Here is a 19517-nt window from a genome sequence, read left to right as displayed (position 1 = left end):
CCGTCGTGGCGCAGTGGTTAACGAATCTGACTAGGAACCATGAGGTTGCGGGTTCGATCCCTGCCCTTGCTCAGTGGGTTAATGATCCGGCGTTGTCGTGAGCTGCGGTGTAGGTCGCAGATGCGGCTTGGATCCCGCGTTGCTGTGGCTCTGGCGTAGGCCGATGGCTATAGCTCCGATTGGACCCCTAGCCTGGGAACCTCCATATGCCACAGGAGCAGCCCAAGAAATGGCAAAAAGACCAAAAAAAAAAAAAAAAAAAAAAGGAAGGAGTGTGAAAAAGATAGAGTACAGATCTGAACAGCATTCAGTGTAGTAACACAGTAATGGGTAAGTTATAAATTTAGCCCAGAGGTTCCTGGTGACCACATGAAAACAGAGTATCATTTAATAGCATTAGTTCAATAGAGCTTATTAAATGTCTAGTAGGTACCACGCACTTTTCTAGGTTCTAAGGATATAATAGTCAGAAAAGCAAATACATTTTCTACACAATGGAGCTCATAGTCAAGAGGGAGAAAAAGACATGAGTTAGATAATTATGTGCATGTTTTTCAGTTTGGACAAGGAGGGGAAAAAAGTTCTTTCTGGAAAGCAAGATTTTCTCTGCACTTCACTCCAGATAAAATTTCTCATTTGGAGCATTTCCAACCCAATCTTGGTGGCCAAGTGTGACTGTGAGGCTGTGACTCTCCAATTCTGACTTGGTTCCTGTGGAGCCAGTTCTTGCTCTGCTACCGATTCCTGGTTTTGGGATTGGGAAAAGGGATATAAAATATAGTCATCAGATTTCCCTAACTGGAGATCTGTTCTGGTTACCTCACAAACTGCTAAAATTGTAGACATTCTTATTCATTATATAAAACCCCAGGGGAAAATGAAACTATTGGGAAAAAATTTTATTGCAGGTTTTTTATTGACATAGAGTAAAACAAATCCCTTTGGTTTTACTCAAATTTATTTTTTTAAATGAGGCTTTAGGTAAGGTTTCTGAGAAATATATTCTACCAGAATTAAGGGCTTTCCCAGGCCAGAGAGATTTGCCATTATCCAAGTTAAGGCCAGATGGAATTTAATCTACCTTGTTTATCTGGCATCATCAAGAGTGATATATATATGTAATTTCTAGGTAAAACAAATTGACTATCAGGCACTAGGCCTTCAAATCTGAGAAATAAATATGTTTAAAATGCCTTCTGAATGATGCAGAAATCATAACTATAAACAACTTGTGAAATCAGATAAATGAAGATTTGGAGTGTTAATCTTTCCTTAAGGTCAAGTTAATGTTCTTCTCTTGCTGCTTTTGCATCTACCTCTGTTAACACCTCTTTTTAATTTGCTGCTCTAAGACTGTGAAATAGTCATGTTTCCTAGAATTGTGTGTCAAATAAGATCCAATCAGTTCTGGGTGAGAGCCCAGGCTTTGTGATAAACTGTTTTCCTCGAAGGTCCTATGATAACACTTGCTTATTCCTAAATTTAAGATGATCTTCCAGAAGGATGGGGTTAGGTTTGCTAGAGTTGACAAGAGTTATGGGGGAGCTTAAGGAACATGTCTGATAGTCAGTGTAAAGGGCTGGTTCCACTTCACTTGATGTGTGTGAATCTTGGCTCACTGTGGGCTACCTTGGTGAGTAAAACTTGGTTTACTACAGGATACACAAAGGTGTCAGCAGGAGCTGAAATGGCACCAAACCATGGATAACAAACCAAGTTGGGAATATTTATGGAGTACCAGTTATGTGTAGGGCTTGGTATTTGCTCCTGAGATCTGGGGTAATTTTTGTCTTAGAGAAGGTATATGCCTTTATGGATTTTGAATGAAAGGCAAACAGCCATTAAGACTTAATGAAAGCACTTACTTTGGAAGTATGTGTACCACAACTGAAAAGAGAAAAAACAGCTCAACTTGGTCCTTGCCCAAGAAGGACATGCAAATTCATGAAGCGGGTCATATTATGAAACTAAGAAAATGAAAAAAAAAAAGAATTATTAATTCTAGGAAAGATAAAAAATTATACCAAGAGTGTAATTAATCATAGCATACTATGTCACTTAGCAGCAAACAGTATTGCTTAATCATAGTAGCTAAAATACTCAAAACGGATTAATCCAAACATTTTGATATATTGGAGGATAAGAGAGGCGAGGGATATGGGAGGGAGCCAAGTCTTCCTCCACCATTTGAGGTCAATAGATAATGTCTATAATCGATGAATTAAGTGGTAACAGTATATTTATATTACATAAAAATTTGGGGTATATTAGAGGGAAAAAATCACTAAAATAGACGTCATTACATGTTGGTGAGGTGGGAAAGGCAAAGAACTATCTTTCGTGACAAACGTTTTAGATTCTTTGACTTCTGAACTCTGATAAATGTTTAAGCTAAAAAATTAATTGAAAACTACAGTTTGGATAGAACAAAAAAAGGGATTGAGGAGTGAAAGATCAAGAGGGAATGATCCTTGGGAGCGGCAGTTGACAAAGTAAATTGCAGAATATACTCAATGAGAATGAGATGAAACATAGGAGATAAAAGGCTTGGGACCAAGAGGTCCCAGGGAGGCATTCAGAGGAGAAAGGCTGTGACCAGGAAGTCCACATACTCACAGCTGCTTCCAGGCCCCGGTGCTCACTCAATAACAAAGCCACTTCTGTCTGGGAAAACCACAGCAAGGCCAAGCAGGGAGCAGAGTCTTTAATGGGGTGGCGAATGAGTAGCCCTGTGAACTCCAAATGCCTCTAGCAGGCTGAGGCATGCTTTTCTGTTCCTTACTTCTTTACCCACCAGTGGATGGCCTCCCTTCCAGGGCTCCCCTACAAGCACTTGTAGGTCTTTTGCCTTCTCCCTCTGCTCTTGGTCCTGAGCTGCCTTTCTGCCTCTTTGCTGTTCCATCCTGAGCACCCTGCAGACCAGTGGCCCCTGCTCTCATCTCACACTCTTCCCTGTCAAAATGCTTCCCTTTGGGTTCCATTTCCTCAGAACCAGCTGGGTGACTGGCCAACATATTTAATAATTCAATCATAAAATGAATGGTAACAAAAGGCTGGAAAGAACTTAATTCTTAAGCTTGTCTATTAGCATTTCTAATTTAATAGTAGCCTTCAGAGCTTCAACTCTGAGGAATTATTTATCTGGGAAAGTTGGGCAGCCAGCATCCATGCTAAGTGAAATAAGTCAGACAGAGAAAGACAAATACTGTATGAAATCATTGATATGTGGGATCTAAAAATACAACAAACTAGTGAATATAGCAAAAAAAGAAGCAGATTGACTGATACAGAGAACAAACTGGTGGTTATCAGTGTGGGGGAATGAGAGGTACAAACTATTGGGTATAAGGCTACAAGGATACAGGGAATAGAGCCAATATTCTGTAATAATTGTAAATGGAGTGTGATCTTTAAAAATTGTATACATATAAAAAAGCATTCAGAGGAGAGGGGCATGGGATAAACATGCCCAGCTTCCCTGAAATTATTCCGTAGAAGAAACATCTATGCATATGGCCAGCTTGGATATTCCCAGTTAAAGTATTTTTTGTATTGATCCTATACCACCTTTATCTTCTCTCCCTCAGTATTTTGAATATTCAGTCCATTCTACACACTACTTTGTGCTTATTGATAGTTTTCCTAAGACAGGTCACAAGTGTATCCTTTTGCCTCCCCCCCCCCCTTTTTTTTTACAGCCACACCTGCAGCATATGGCAGTTCCCAGGCTGGGGTTGAATCCGAGCTGCAGCTTTAGGCCTACACCACAGCCACAGTGACACCAGATCCGAGCTGCATCTGAGACCTACACCACAGCTTACAACAACTCCAGGTCCTTTGTCTTTCTGGTCCATGACCTCCTTGAGTGCTAGCATCCTGTTGTCAAATGACGTGAAATCTTTATTAGCCTTTGTTACCTACTTACGTCATTAATTTCTGAGGCCTCGACTAAAATGGTTAGCAGTGTCTTTTGGCTAAGAAACTTGTTCCAGTTGTGAGATGAAGCTCATAGAGGAAATAAGATAACCATCTATCCTTCTGTATGAAAGAGAGCTGAGAAAAAAAGAAGCCGACCTCTCCTGGAGAAGAGAGGAGGCAGACAAAGTGGGTGAAGAACTGAAGTGCTGAGCAAGAGCTGATCCCTAGCAGAGAGGATTCTCTTCAATGTAGAAATCATGTTGTGTTTCTGGGAGGTCAGGAACTTACAATGGAACTTTGGGAATCTGGTCATTTTCTAACAGCTTCTTGGCTTTGACTGTCCAAGCCAGGCTCCTAAGAGGGGTCAAGTACTGAGAAATGATATGTTATACTTGCAGTTCTTAAAAACTCATTATGTAGACAGAGCTGTTATGACATTGAGGACAAATCCACCTAAATATTTTTCGACCTGTGTTTTGTTTGGTGATTTCAAAATGCCAGAAATGGTGAAGGCTTGATTCCTTAAAGGGACTCAGATATAAAAATGGTTAAATTATTTACTTGCAAGGAAGGACTATGAATGAATTAGAAATAGCTAGGAATGCCGGTTTCAGAAAAATAAACGAAAATGTCTTTACATTAAAAATTTTATTTTTTTTAATCCCCACAGGTTTTAGAGAAGATATAAACAATTCTGAATATTCTAAAAATTGAAAACACTGGTGAAAGTGTAAATGTTTTCTCATTCGTTTCCATTTCTATTGTGAAAGCCTGAATGCTATATCTATTATTTCAATTACTTCCTAATCCTCAGCAAGTGGCAGCTTCCAGAGATACAAGCAAGGTTCATGGGAAAAAGTTTAGCGCCTCTAAAATTTAACCTGAAATTTGAATTAAGAAACAAACAAAAACAGGAAACATGGCCAAGTTCTCAAATGGGATCCAGTCCATAAAGCTCTACAATTACTGTCCAATATGGTAGCCACCACCTGCATGTGGCTAGGATGACAGAGGAAGTGACTTTCTAAGTTTGTTTAATTTTTGTTAATTTTAAAAATGAAGCAGTGTAAAATACTTTTCTTAAAGTATAACTTTATTGTTTGGTATTCCACTTTAATTGCTGTATGGTGTCAGACACTGTGTTGTAGAGGGTGTGTTGGGCACACATGCTCTTTCTAGAGTGGCACATAAACACCTAATCAACAGATTGATTCAGTTTGAATTATTTTTCTCTGTGCAACAACGTTAACACAGTAACAAGATATGTGAACCTTGTATTCAGATAGCATGAGTTACAGTGATACAAACTGAAATGGTTACTATTTTAATTATAACTAAAATAATTTTATTGGTAAAAAATAAGGGTGAATGAATTTTAAATTTAAAACAAAGACACACCACTGGTGGGGAGTTGAGTAGAGATGCAGAAGAAGTACAACAGTGAAGGAAATAAAGAGACTGAGGAAGAAGGTATGTTGCATATTTCACAATGAATGACATTTGCAATTTGCTGAGGCAGAGCAAAGTGAAAAAGCTGTTGTTCGTGTAAAAAAATTTTTAAGATAATAAAATTACTATTAAGAGGTATTTTCAACAAAATGTGAAACTGTTAAGAAGTTTCCTCTTAACAGACAAAAAAACTTCCTTAGTATCAGAATTTAATGTCTGAGAAATTATTTTTAAATGATTTTTAAGAGGACCTGTGCTTTAACTTTGGTCAGCTATAAAACTGCTTGGATTCTTGAACACATTCAAACACACACACGATGGAGAGATGGTGAAAGAAATTATTATTTCAGTTGTGAGAGTTTTGATAGAAAATTATAAGGAAAAAACTAAAAAAAGATATTTTCAAAAAACCGAAAGATCTTTATGGCACCGAACTGCCCACATATAAACTTTCTAACAATAAGATCACGATTCAAAATTTGAAAAGTTGCAAATATTTTTTCTTAGCTTTAAATACCATGCTACGCAAGAGACATTGCTCAAGTAATTCTTCAGTTATGTTTTTCTCAAATATTGTCAATTTGTGACCTAAAATCAAACACATGATGCACATTCTTTTTGAGTCTTTTATACCTGTCAAAGAGGAGTTTCAGCTAGATTTGGAAAAAAATTATGCTGTATCATATTGGATGGTGTTCTAGCTGCATTAGGTAAAACATTCAAATTTATTTACTGGGTCACTATGCTGTACAGTAGAAAAAAAATAATGTATTGGGGAAGTTAAAAAAATAAAGAATAGAGGTTCTCTTAAAAAAACATTTATTGGAATTTTAAAATGTGACTATTTTCCTTACATGATATATATTGAAAATTCATCCTGTGCTCGGTTTGCTGAGGCAGACTCTATGACAGTGTTGTGGATATAGTTGTTAAAAATCTTTTAATATATATGTGCAAATGCTATGAATCATCAGAGGTTTATGAACAGTTGAAAGAAACAGAAGACAATGAGTTTAGTCATCCTGTGTTCTTTGCCAATGTTCTTTGGTTAAATTGTGGAAGAACTTTGCAGATTTACTGTATTAATTCATATTGTCTTGGAACAAAGGAATGTTTGCTAAGAATTCAATAATCAAAGATAAACATGGCAGTGGGATTTACATTTTCTCCATGGTGTTACAATGCATATGAATGAGCTATATTTGAAGCTCCAAGAAAAGGGAAAACTTATTGTGACCTAGCTAGACAGAAGAGTTTATGCTGAAATGAGAACTTTTCATAATAATAATGATTTTATACATTTTAATAACATGACTCAATATGCAAAGTGTTCTTCATGAAAATTGGCTGCCAAAAGTACAAAGAAAATTTGAACATTTTGTTGATATTGATACATTTAGAGTTATATTTCAATTTATTAAATATTGTTTTGAATTTGAGTTAATAATCCTGAGTGGACATAGGAGAGAGTGAATTTATTTAACTTGAACAGATGTAATTTTGAAACTGCTAAGTTTTTGCTTCAAAGTCAATTCAAATTTTTAAAAAACTCTGTCTTATCAATGTGGATGCAAACATTAAAGGAAGAAATTTTTGGATATAACTTGGAATGCTTTAAGTACATTTGGAACAACTTTGGTACAGGAATCTATTTTTTAATTATAAATTTTATGTATACATTGATATTTTGTAAATAGAAAATCTATACTAGATTTTGTAGACAGAATGAATGAATATAAGAATATACAATATTGCTAATAATTTTTATGTTAAAAAATTACATGTTGAAATTATAATACTTTAGACATACTAGATTAAATAAAATAAAATTAATATCATCTATTTCTCTTCTTTTTTTTGGCCACACCCACGCATGTGGAAGTTCCCTGGCCAGGGGTGACAATGCTGGATCCTTAATCCACTGTGCCATGAGGGAACTCCCTCATTCACTTTTTTTTTTTTTTTTTTGTCTTTTGTCTTTTCTGTTGTTGTTGTTGTTGTTATTGTTGCTATTTCTTGGGCCGCTCCCGCGGCATATGGAGGTTCCCAGGCTAGGGGTCCAATCGGAGCTGTAGCCACCGGCCTACGCCAGAGCCACTGCAACGCGGGATCCGAGCCGCGTCTGCAACCTACACCACAGCTCACGGCAACACCGGATCCTTAACCCACTGAGCAAGGGCAGGGATCGAACCCGCAACCTCATGGTTCCTAGTCGGATTCGTTAACCACTGTGCCACGACGGGAACTCCCTCATTCACTTTTTTTGATGTGGTAACTAATAAATTTAAAATCACTTATATCTGGAATCTAATATATGGCACAAATGAACCTTTCCACAGAAAAGAAACTCATGGACCTGGAGAAGAGGCTTGTGGTTGCCAAGGGGGAGGGGGAGGGGGAGGTAGTGGGGTGGATTGGGAGCTTGGGGTTAATAGATGCAAACTATTGCCTTTAGAATGGATTAGCAATGAGATCCTGCTGTGTAGCACTGGGAACTATGTCTCATCACTTACGATGGAGCATGATAATGTGAGAAAATACAATGTGTACATGTACAGCACTACGCTGTACAGTAGAAAAAAAAATTGTATTGGGGAAATAACAATTTAAAAAAATGTGAAACCAAACATATGCCATTTATAAGTGATACACTTGAGAATGCCACAGAAATAAAATAAAAAGATTAAAAAAAATAAAATTACGAGTGTGAGCAATATTATATATCTATTGTGCATCACTTGCCCCAAAGCCCCAGAAATATGGATTTCACCAAAATCCCAAAGGTATCAGTATCTAGTTATATACTAGATCTGGATCAATGCCAACTGTCACATAATGAATGCCAAGTTTGTTAAGTCATTGACCCATGAACATCTACTCCTCTCCTCCATTGTAAACTAGGGCATCTCTTTGTGAGATGTCTGGTGAGAGTTCAGGGTCCAGTCTGTGGCCAAGAAATACAATTTTGCCTGTCCAAGGAGGAACAACACCGGTGACCCTGGACTGGTTATCGTTCATTTCAATCAACTGAAGTAAATCCTGACTGGGAGAACACCCAGAAATCAAATCCTATAGATTATGTCACTCAGTATTGAGATGCTCACCTGTACCTGAAAAAAAAAAAAAATAGATTCATAGTGCCAAGACTTTTATGAGATAAGACAACATCTGAAGTCATTGTCTAAGTTTCTAAAAAAGAATGGAGACCAGCCAGAATCAATACATTCCTGAGCTGATATGAGAGATTGCCACAAAGAGAAAAATAATCTGCAAGTCTCTATGTCCCCTAGCCACCTTTTCCATTCTATCTTTATGCTATCTTCATACCAGATTTGAAGTATTTGTGGTAATGATGCTTTGTGGTTTAAAAAAGCAGTTAATAAACTTCTTAGAAGATCTTGGTGAAGGGTCCCGTCTTGCCCTTTGCTGAATAAATGACTTTGGATAAACCACTGTCTCTCAGTTTTCTGTTCTGAATTAGATCAGATGATTTATTAGAAACCTCTAGAACCGGAGTTCCCGTCGTGGCGCAGTGGTTAACGAATCCGACTAGGAACCATGAGGTTGCGGGTTCGGTCCCTGCCTTTGCTCAGTGGGTTAACGATCCGGCGTTGCCGTGAGCTGTGGTGTAGGTTGCAGACGCGGCTCGGATCCTGCGTTGCAGTGGCTCTGGCGTAGGCCTGTGGCTACAGCTCCAATTAGACCCCTAGCCTGGGAACCTCCATATGCCGCGGGAGCGACCCAAGAAATAGCAAAAAGACAAAAAAAAAAAAAAAAAGAAACCTCTAGAACCAAGGCTTGCATTTCTTTGTTCCTCTGGCAGAAGCTGAGACATGAAGCCTAAACTATGTAAAACTCATTTAAAATCTCAATTCCATTCTAAGAATTGGAAAACCACCATTTTATTCCTTCTTCAATGGAAGAAGAATGTATAATAACTTCCTTCTGTGATTTTCTATTTATAGAAAGTCTCTATTATATTGTTTTATAAGCGCTGCTGCATAGTCCCCCCTTATCAAAAATAAAGTAGCAAGAAAGAAGATTTAAGAATGCTGTTACGTGTCTAATCATGCTCTTAATTTATAAATGTGGAACCCTCAGAATGAAAGGCTGTATTAATAATAGCATTATGGGGAAAATGGCCAAGGAATCATTTCTTTTTCTCACACATATGATAAAGTCTCATATATTAGTTTGAACTAACTTTTATTGGTATTAGAAGAGGAAACTAGCTCTCCAGGGTAGATAATTTTTATGCTAATTTCTCACACCTCAATGTACACAATTATTACAGGGCATTCAAGTGATCCATTCACTGAATGAAGAAAAATTATTCCAAATGATTATTGATGGGTTAATCAAGATAACCATGTCAACTTTCTTTATCCATTAGTGGTAACATCTACAGTATTTCACAATCATAATAATAAAGAGCCAAATGCTAATGGGCGAGGTAATCAGACCTTAATGAAGAACAGTGAAAAATCTGCTTTTAAAAATAGTTTACAGTCTTCATAATCACTGAAGTGGTCAGTTAATCCCAAGATTCTTCATATTTCATAATGTGTGTTTGCAATTTTTTTCTTCATTTCAAAAATAGTTGGATTTAACTAATGTAAGAAAGTAGAAATAAGTCAGGAAGAGAAAGACAAATACCCTATGATATCACTTATATGTGGAATCTAAGATGTGACACAAATAAACTTATCTATGACACAGAAATAGATCCTCAGATAGACAGAATAGACTTGTGGATGCCGGAGGGGGGCATGGAGGTGGGGGAGGGATATACTGGGAGTTTGGGATTAGCAGATGCAAACTATTATATGCAGAATGGATAAAAATGAGGTCCCACTGTATAGACAGGGAACTGTATTCAATATCCTGTGATAAAACATAATGAAAAAGAATATTTAAAAAAAGGGATGTATGTATATGTATAACTGAGTCACTTTGCTGTATAACAGAAATTAATACAGCATTTAAACCAACCACACTTCAAAAAAAAAGAGAAAGAATAGAAATAAATGGAGAGGGATTCCTCTTTTTATTTTTTGCTTTTTATGGCCACACCCATGGCATATATATGTTCCCAGGCTAGGGGTTGAATCAGCGCCACAGCAGCGTGGATCTGAGCCACGTCTATGACCTACACCACAGCTCACGGCAATGCTGGATCCCCGGCGACCCACTGAGGAAGGCCAGGGATCAAAGTACATCCTTACAGATACTAGTTGGATTTGTTTATTCTGTGCCACAATGGAAACTCCTGGATTCTTTTTAAATAAACACATATTTTATAAGCTATTCATATTGCAATGGTGACTTAAATGGGGGAAATCCCTATTCATTCAAAAACTCATGATTATATTTTTATGCTTTTCTTCCCATCTTTATACTTTCACTCAAATTTGGTCATTTTATTAATATAAGCTCAGATAGGTTTGGACTTGCAACTTTATTATAATTATTCATAGTCATATGTTATGGTTTAACTTTATATTATTGATAAAAATAAATTTGTATTTATTGATGGCTTATGATACCCCAATGTACTGTCATGATAATCTGAGAACCTGGCAGTCGCAACCCACTTCTGAAAAGCAATTTAAAATGGTTCTCTATGAATCAGTCACTCTACTTTATATCATATGACCTCACTACCCTGGCACCATTAACAAAATATTCTAGGGAGTGGCAACTGACTCAAAGTTACTCAGTTATCTGTAGTTGATACTTGGCCTGTGGCCTATAAGATAGCTTGACACAGAACTCTGCCCCCAAAGACGTGCTATTCTGAACATTGACTGGGCAGCACAAACAGATTGTTTGGGTGTCTGAACATGAAAGATCCCAAGAGATATAGTTGAGGTGGTACAGAGAAAAAGCAGCACATAGAATCCATGAACACAAGTTCTTTTTTTTTTTTTGTTTTATCTTTTTGCCTTTTCTAGGTCGCTCCCGCGGCATACGGAGGTTCCCAGGCTAGGGGTGGAATCCAAGCTGTGGCCGCCGGCCTACGCCACCACCACAGCCACAGCAATGCTGTACCTGAGCTGCGTCTGCAACCTATACCACCACTCACGGCAACGCAGGATCCTTAACCCACTGAGCAAGGCCTGGGACCAAACCCACAACCTCATGGTTCCTAGTCAGATTCGTTAACCACTGCGCCATAAGGGGAACTCCACAAGTTCTCAATAAACAGAGCCAGGAGCTGATTATGGAGTGGGAGTCAGTGTCAGTAGCAAGCAGAAGAAGCAAATCTTGACACTAAGCCATGAGTAGGGGCAGTGTGGCTGGTCTGTTAGCACTGTTCTGAGAGCCACTATTGGGTCAAGAGTGCGTCTAGTGGACCACAAGATCTACCCTTTCATCCTGAGGGAACTTCCGGTCCTCTGTAGGCTGTGGTAATGCCGGTGGTTTTTAAAATGTTGGCTGTGATTCCCCAGGAGTTCCAAGAAGTTGTTTAGGGGCCTCTACCAGGGAAGAGGGGAATATCAAAAGGACAGGACCTCCCCACCCCAGCATCAGCTAGAGCAGTGCTCTTTGTTCTGTACTTTTTTTTTTTTTTTCCACATGAGATTTCATGAGAAGGAAGGTTCTATGACAGTTAAAAATTTTTAAAATATTGTCCTTTCAAGTATTAGCCATTGGCAATAAAGTTACAGAAATTTTAACTTTTGCTGACCTTTTTTCTTTTTCTTTTTTGGTCATGCCCACAGCATGTGGATCAAAGCTGAGCCATAGCAGCAACCTGAGCTGCTGCTATGCCACCAGGGAATTCCCACTTTAATGTTTGCTGAGCATTGTCTTAAAATGTGAGACTAAGAGGCTTGTTTTTTCCTTCCAGACGTTTTTTTCCTCCCTCCTCTGTGCAGTTTTTTCTTTCAAACTCCTAATATTTTATGATGAAATGTCAACTGCATACATCTTCAACTCCTTGGTCATTTTGTCCCACTGGGTAACTTTTAAAGCTACTCTGTCATTTATTTTTCACTGCAATTGGGCCACAGTTTCCAAACCTGGCTGATAATTAGAATTGTCTACAAAGCTTTATAAATAGCAGATCTCTGGGCCTTCCCCTCCATCCACAAGATACCTTTGGAGACCAGCTTCTGAAGAAATCTGTATTTCTGAAGCTCCCCAGAAAATTCTGATTCTCAATCTAGGTGTAATACCACTAAATTAGATCAAAAAGGTACCAACTGCCTTTGGAGGGTAGGGTTGGGGGAGAAGCACACAGGTCAGATGAAGTATGATTCTAAGAGGAAAGGAAAAATTATCCTAATTTACAATTTGGTCTAGAATTGGTCCAGGGAGTGTCAATTAAGTATTCTTATCTATACTCTTAAAACTAGAAGGTTGTGGCTTAAACTTAAAAGTAAGTGAAATTTGAGAAGTAATAACAATGTATACATACACTTTCACTATTTTATTTAAACTGGAGATATATAATTTTTTTTTTTTTTTTTGACTGAGGCATGCAAAGGCTTAATGTAGGATCAGTTCCTAGACTAGGGATTAAACCTGGGTAAAACAAAAACAAAAACACCTGGGCCACAGTGGTGAAAGTGCTGCGTCCTAACTACTAGACCACCAGGAAACTTCCAAGATGTATAAATATCTTAAGCAGTCATGGCCTCATCTTGGCGCATGTGTCTTTGCCTATGGAGTTTCCTGTCGTCTTTCTTTTTTTTTTTTTTTTTTTTTTTTGCCTTTTGTCTTTTTTGTTGTTGTTGTTGTTATTGTTGCTATTTCTTGGGCCGCTCCACGGCATATGGAGGTTCCCAGGCTAGGGGTTGAATCGGAGCTGTAGCCACCCGCCTACGCCAGAGCCACAGCAACGCAGGATCCGAGCCGCGTCTGCAACCTACACCACAGCTCACGGCAACGCCGGATCGTTAACCCACTGAGCAAAGGCAGGGACCGAACCCGCAACCTCATGGTTCCTAGTCGGATTCGTTAACCACTGCGCCACGACGGGAACTCCCTGTCGTCTTTCTTGCATAAACCAGACAAAGTATTTCAGCTTTTCAAGTTTCATCCTTAAAGTGGGTTCTTTAAGGAATTTAAAGACATTTGCAAAGGATGTGTATAGAATTCTTTAGAATCCATAATTTTATAAAAAATTTCTAAATTTTTTGTTACTTTTTTTTTTTTTTTTTTCTTTCTAGGACCGCATCTTCGGTGTATGGAAGTTCCGAGGCTAGGGGTTGAATCTGACCTTAGCCGCCAGCCTATACACAGCCAGAGCAACACAACCTCTGAGCCCCATCTGGGGCCTACACCATAGCTCATTGCAGTGCTGGATCCTTTAACCTACTGAGCAAGGCCAGGGATCAAACCCATGCCCTCATGGACACTAGTTGGGCTCGTTACCACTGAGCCACAATGGGAACTCCTAAAAACTTCTAAAATTTTAGACTTATCTTACCTACTTGACTCAAAGGCAATTCAAACATTCGACTTATTATTTATTTTTTTTCTGGCTGTGCCCATGGTGTGTAGAAGTTGCTGGGCCAGGGATTTAACCCATGCCACAGTGGAGATCCAAACCCCTGCAGTGGCAATGCCAGATCCTTAAACTGTTGTTCCACAAAAGAACTCAACTAAATTTTTATAAAAACAATTCTCTTTTTGTACTCAGATTGTACTTCTATGGGTTTATATAATACCTGATTAAATTACATAACAAGGAACAAATAGAACATAAATAGATTTGGGGAAAAGTACAACTGACTCTCAGTACAGACAACTTAATTACAAGAGCATACTGCAGAGTCATCTATAGTTGCAAGTATCCAGCACGCTTTGGTCTTCGATCAGGGTGTTTTGTAGAGATCATCAGCTAATCTGATGAGCTGGTTAAAGGAGAGATTGGCTAAAAAAACTTCTACTGTATATGTTACTCTGTAGATGTATGGAATAGGGTTTTAGGAAGTTAAAGTTAAATGACTACTGGATTTTTACTATTTACTTTGTGAAATATGTTCCCCTTCAAGCTCCCAAGCACTGTTTCAGACATACATAAATATATATAAAATAAATAAATAAATAATATATATATAATATATAATAAATAAATAAATAAAAGAATACACTTTATGCAATCTTGCACAAAGTTCAGAAGTAATTGAAAGAACTGGGAGAAAGCCAATTTGAGGTTGCAAAATAAGTGGATTTTTTTTAAAAAATGCTGTTTTATAACTTTAAAGGGCACAAAATAGCCAATGCCAAATTTAAGTTTTGTTTCTAATAGAAACTCTCAGTGACCTGCTGTTCACACATCAATTACTGGTATGTAAGCAGTTATCTGTATGTAAAGAAGCATGTCTTGTACTTTACACTCAGTAAATATTTAATGAATGAAATGTGGGTTCTTTTTTATAATTTAAACATGTTTAAAAATGTTAATTTACTTACTATAATTAGATTATCTTAAAAATGGGCTTTTTTTCAGAATTGTGGGCATCTTTTGTTTTCCTGGAGCACATGTTAGGACATATGGTAGAGTGATTAAGAGCAAAGTCAGAGTTCATATCCCAGTTTTACCACTTAGTTGTTTGAAATATTGGGCAAGTTAGCTTGACCTCAGTTTTCTCATCTGAAAATGGGAATAACAACCCCTACCTCACAGACTTAGGGGGATTAAATGTGAAAGATAATACCATTTGTCCAAAACATTATCCTTTCTCTGTTAAATTTTCCTTTCATCTTTGTCAAAAATTAGTTATACCTTTATGCACTGATCTATTTCTAGACTGTCAATTGTGTTTCCCTGACCTAGAGGTCTTATTTTTAGATCAATATTACACTGTCTTGATTATGATGCCTTTATAATTAGTCTTGAAATCAGGCAGTGTAAGTTGTCCAACTTTGTTCTTTTTCAACATTGTTTTGACTATTCTAGACTGCATTCCATGTGAATTTTAGAATCAGCTGGTCAATTTCTAAAAAAAAAAAATTAAAAAATAAATTAAAAAAAACAAGCCGAGGTTTTCATGTATGTGCATTTAAAGATCAACCATAGGAAATTAATCTCAATATTAGTATTTGTGACCTATTAACAAGGTTTAGTCCTCCATTTATTTGTCTTCTTTAATTTCTCTCAGTGATGTATTACAGTTTTTGATGTACAAGTCTTATACATCATTTATGAGGCTTAACCCCAGGTACTTCATATTTTTGATGCTGTTGTAAATAGTCTTGTTTTACTAAATAAATTTCTGATTGTTCATTGTCAATTTATAGAAATATAACTGAGTTTTGTGTATTCATTTTGTATCCTACCACCTTGCAAAATTTACCAGTTCCAGTAGCTCTTTTATAGATTTCATCAGATTTCCTACACACATAATTATGTCATCTATGAATAAATACGGTCTTCCTCCTTTTCCAAACTGGTTGTTTTTTTGGAGGGGGGAGTGTGGTGTTTTGTTTTGTTTTGTTTTTGGCCATGCCTGTGGCATATGGAAGTTCCCAGGCCAGGGGATCGAACTCACACCACAGCAGTGATCCTAGCCCACTAAGCCACATGGGAACTCCCCTGCTATCTTAATATCTATAAAATCTGTAGCAATGTCACTTCTCTCATTCCTAGCATTGGTAACTTGGTCTTCTTTCTTTTTCTCCTTGTAAGTTGGGCTATAAATTTATCAAATTTATTGATTTTCTCAAAGAACAAGCTTTCTTTTTCTTTTTTTTTTTTTTTTTTCTTTCTGCTCAATTTAGGCTCAATTTGCTTTTCTTTTTTTCCTACCTCTTCAATGTAAAAGCTGACTGAGATCACTGATTTATGACCTTTTACAATTTCTAATAAACTTTAATTCCTATTTCTATTAACATAGGAGAACAGAATGCCTACGTACTGTGTTAGCAGTGGTCTACAAATTTTTTGGTTTTCACATGCATTTAATTTGCACATTTATTTAAATTATGTTCTAATTTTCCTTTTGTTTTCTTCTTGAATCATGAAATATTTGAGGTAAGTACCTTACTTTTCAAATATTTGTGGATTTCCCAGAGTTCTTTCTGTCATTGATTTCTAATCAATTCATTATGGTCAGAGAATATACTTTGCATGCTTGAATACTTTAAAAATTATTGAGACTTGTTTTACAACCCAAATGTGGTATATCGTGGTAACGCTCCATGTGCACTTGAAAGTAACATATATTCCTCTGTACCACAGAATATTCTATAAAAGTCAATTATGATAAGGTGTACTATGAGGGACCACCTCACACCAGTCAAAATGGCCATCATTAATAAGTCCACAAAAAACAAATGCTGGAGAGGGTGTAGAGAAAAGGGAACCCTCCTATGCTGTTGATGGGTATGTAAATCGGTACAACCACTATGGAAAACAGTATGGAGGTACCTCAGAGAACTAAATATAGAACTACCATATAACCCAGCAATCCAGTCTTGGGCATATATCCAGACAAAGCATTCACTGAAAAAGAAACACGCACCCATATGTTCATTGCAGCACTATTCACAATAGCTGAGACATGGAGACAACTCAAATGCCCATTGATAGATGAGTGGATTAGGAAGATGTGGTATATATACACAATGGAATACTATTCAGCCATAAAAAAGAACAAAATAATGCCATTTGCAGCAACATGGATGAAACTAGAGACTCTCACACCAAGTAAAGTACATCAGAAAGAGAAAGACAAATACTATATATTACTTATATGTAGAATCTAATATATGGCACAAATGAAAGGAAACAAACTCCACAGAAAGGAAACAACTCATGGACTTGGAGAACAGACTTGTGGTTGCCAAGGGGGAGGGGAAGGGAGTGGGAGGGACTGGGAATTTGGGGTTGATAGATGCCAACTATTGCCTTTGGGATGGATAAGCAATGAGATCCTGCTGTATAGCACTGAGAACTATATCTAGTCACTTATGATGGAGCATGATAATGTGAGAAAAAGGAATGTAAATGTGTACGTGTGACTGGGCCACCTTGCTGTACAGCAGAAAATTGACAGAACACTATAAACTAGCTATGATGGGAAAAATAAAAACAATTTAAAGCAAGTATGACAAGGTGGTTATAACGTTGTGAAGTCTTCTACATCAGAGGTCTAGAGGTTCATAAAATTTTTCTCTGAAGGGCCAGATAGTAAATATTTCCAGTTTCGTGGGCCATATATTCCCTGTCACAATTGCTCAAATCCGCAGTTGTATTGAGATAGTACTTGGATATGCCTATATCTGAACATGAGCTGGATTTGGACCAAAGGCCATAGTATGCTGAGTCCTGCTTTCTAACTGTACTGATTTTCAGTCTACATGTTCTATCAATTATTGACAGTTGAATGTTGTAATCCCCAACTATCGTTATAGATTTGTCTGTTTCTCCTTTGAGTTCTGTCCATTTTGGCTTTATGTAAACATGAAACTCTATGAGGTGCCTAAATGTTTAGGACTGTTATGTCCTCCTGAAGAAAACTGACCCCTCTGTAATTATGGTAGAACTTCTTCATCCCTGGTAATATTCTTTAACCCCCTCCCTGCTTTGTCTAATACAAACATGGCCACTTTAGCTTTTTTCTGAGTGTGCGAGGGTGGTATATCTTTTCCCTCATGTTCTCAGAGCAGCCTGTCCTCAGGTCAGGCTGGTGTCCTGTGAGGTGAGCTTGAGGTGCCTGTCTGGAGACAGGCCTGAGGTTGTCCGCTCCATGGATGCCTGGGTGGGTAGGTCTCATTCACACAGACATAAATTAAAAGAACCATTGTGTCTTCCCTTTAATTCACAGTGTCCAGACTAGCTTTTATCCATAATGAAACAGATTTCAGTGTCTATATTTCCATCCATTCAAAATTTGGGAGGAGGAGAAGGAGGGTTTTTTGTTTGTGTTTTGTTTTGCCCACAGTTGTAGTATGTGGAAGTTCCAGGGACAGGGAGTGAACCTGCACTATAGCAGCGACCCAAGCCACTGTAGTAACAATGCAGGATCCTTAACCCACTACACCACAAAGAAGATCTGATAGAGATGTTTTGACTGCCCTACTAAAACTCCTGCAGGCCAGCGGTGTGGGGAATGGAATGTTGCCTGGACCCTGGCTTTTGTTGTCTCACAAAGTGCTGATTCTGAACATTGCATTTGTCTAACCTCAATCTGTGTAGCAAGAAACAGAATCCTTTTTTTTTTTTAAGGGCCGCAGGTGTGGCATATGGAAGTTCCCAGGCTAGGGGTCGAATCAGAGCTATGCCACAGCCACAGCAACACAGGATCAGAGCTGCATCTGTGATCCATACCACAGCTCACAGCAACACCAGATCCTTGATCCACTGAGCGAGGCCAGGGATGGAACCCGCATCCTAATAGATACTAGTTAGATTGGTTTCTGTTGTACCACAACAGGAACCCCCAAGAAGCAAAGCATCTTAATGCTGCCCATTTGGCTGTAGCAAAAAATGTAAAAACGCTGCTTTTTAGTAGCCAGTTATTTTTCCAAGAGACATCTCTATATTTTGTTACCATGTAAGATGAGCAGCACTTCCCTATCCTCCTGTTACACACCATCACTGGTCCCACTCTGAGTCTTGCCACACTCAAGGCTCACCTGAAGATACAAGAAGAACATGAGGGACAAAAATGGACTAAGGCTCAGGGAAGGAGTGAGTCTGAGGGGTGGAGTGTGAAGTTCATCTTCCTTGGTAGGAAGAAACATCAGAAAGCTGAGTGGTTTTGATGGTCATGTTAAAATGGAGAATCCTTTTATCCACAAACCAAAAAGAGCTCTGTCTTTTAGCATAGGGTGGCTGGACCACCTTCCCCTTTTCATGGTCAGGTTCTGTCACCTGACCCCAAAGTTACATCTTGAAGCCTGGATGATCACACACACTTGACATTTCCAAGAAATGATTCTAAAACTATCTTGAGCCAAAACAGACCAAATGTCCAAAGATGGTAACAAGGTGCCCGACCTTCTGCAGAGTCCCAGCAGCACCAACCCAGCTCTCTCCCCATGACGTGGTCTCCTAAAGACAATCACGTTTTTATATGCCTTAGATATTAATTACAAGATCTATTGAGGTCTAATTCTTCATACACTTGTGTGGAATTGCTAAGAATTTGTAAAACTTGTAAAATTATAAAAATTCTCATCTGGGTACTTTC

The 19517-nt window shown here is 38.0% G+C and overlaps 1 long non-coding RNA gene across 3 annotated transcripts in view; it reads right to left on the bottom strand.

Annotated features, from left to right (window-relative positions):
* The window catches only part of LOC110256759, a 56339-nt gene that overhangs the window by 19014 nt on the left and 17808 nt on the right, over positions 1-19517 (bottom strand). Inside the window, exons 4-5 of one of the 3 annotated variants that reach the window (XR_002338688.1) lie at positions 1866-1967; positions 339-744 (exon numbers count right to left, since the gene is read on the bottom strand). The exons of 1 other annotated variant lie outside the window; for it this stretch is intronic. This is a non-coding gene — a long non-coding RNA (uncharacterized LOC110256759). Of the gene's footprint in view, positions 1-338; positions 745-1865; positions 1968-9581; positions 9978-19517 lie in introns of those variants that run through there. One more of the 3 variants, XR_002338691.1, reaches the window with a different exon arrangement.

The sequence above is a fragment of the Sus scrofa genome, chromosome 14 (assembly GCF_000003025.6).
Source record: "Sus scrofa isolate TJ Tabasco breed Duroc chromosome 14, Sscrofa11.1, whole genome shotgun sequence".
NCBI lineage: Eukaryota > Metazoa > Chordata > Mammalia > Artiodactyla > Suidae > Sus > Sus scrofa.
The sequence above is the reverse complement of the archived record's forward strand: the minus strand, read 5'-3'. Positions and strand labels throughout refer to the sequence as shown.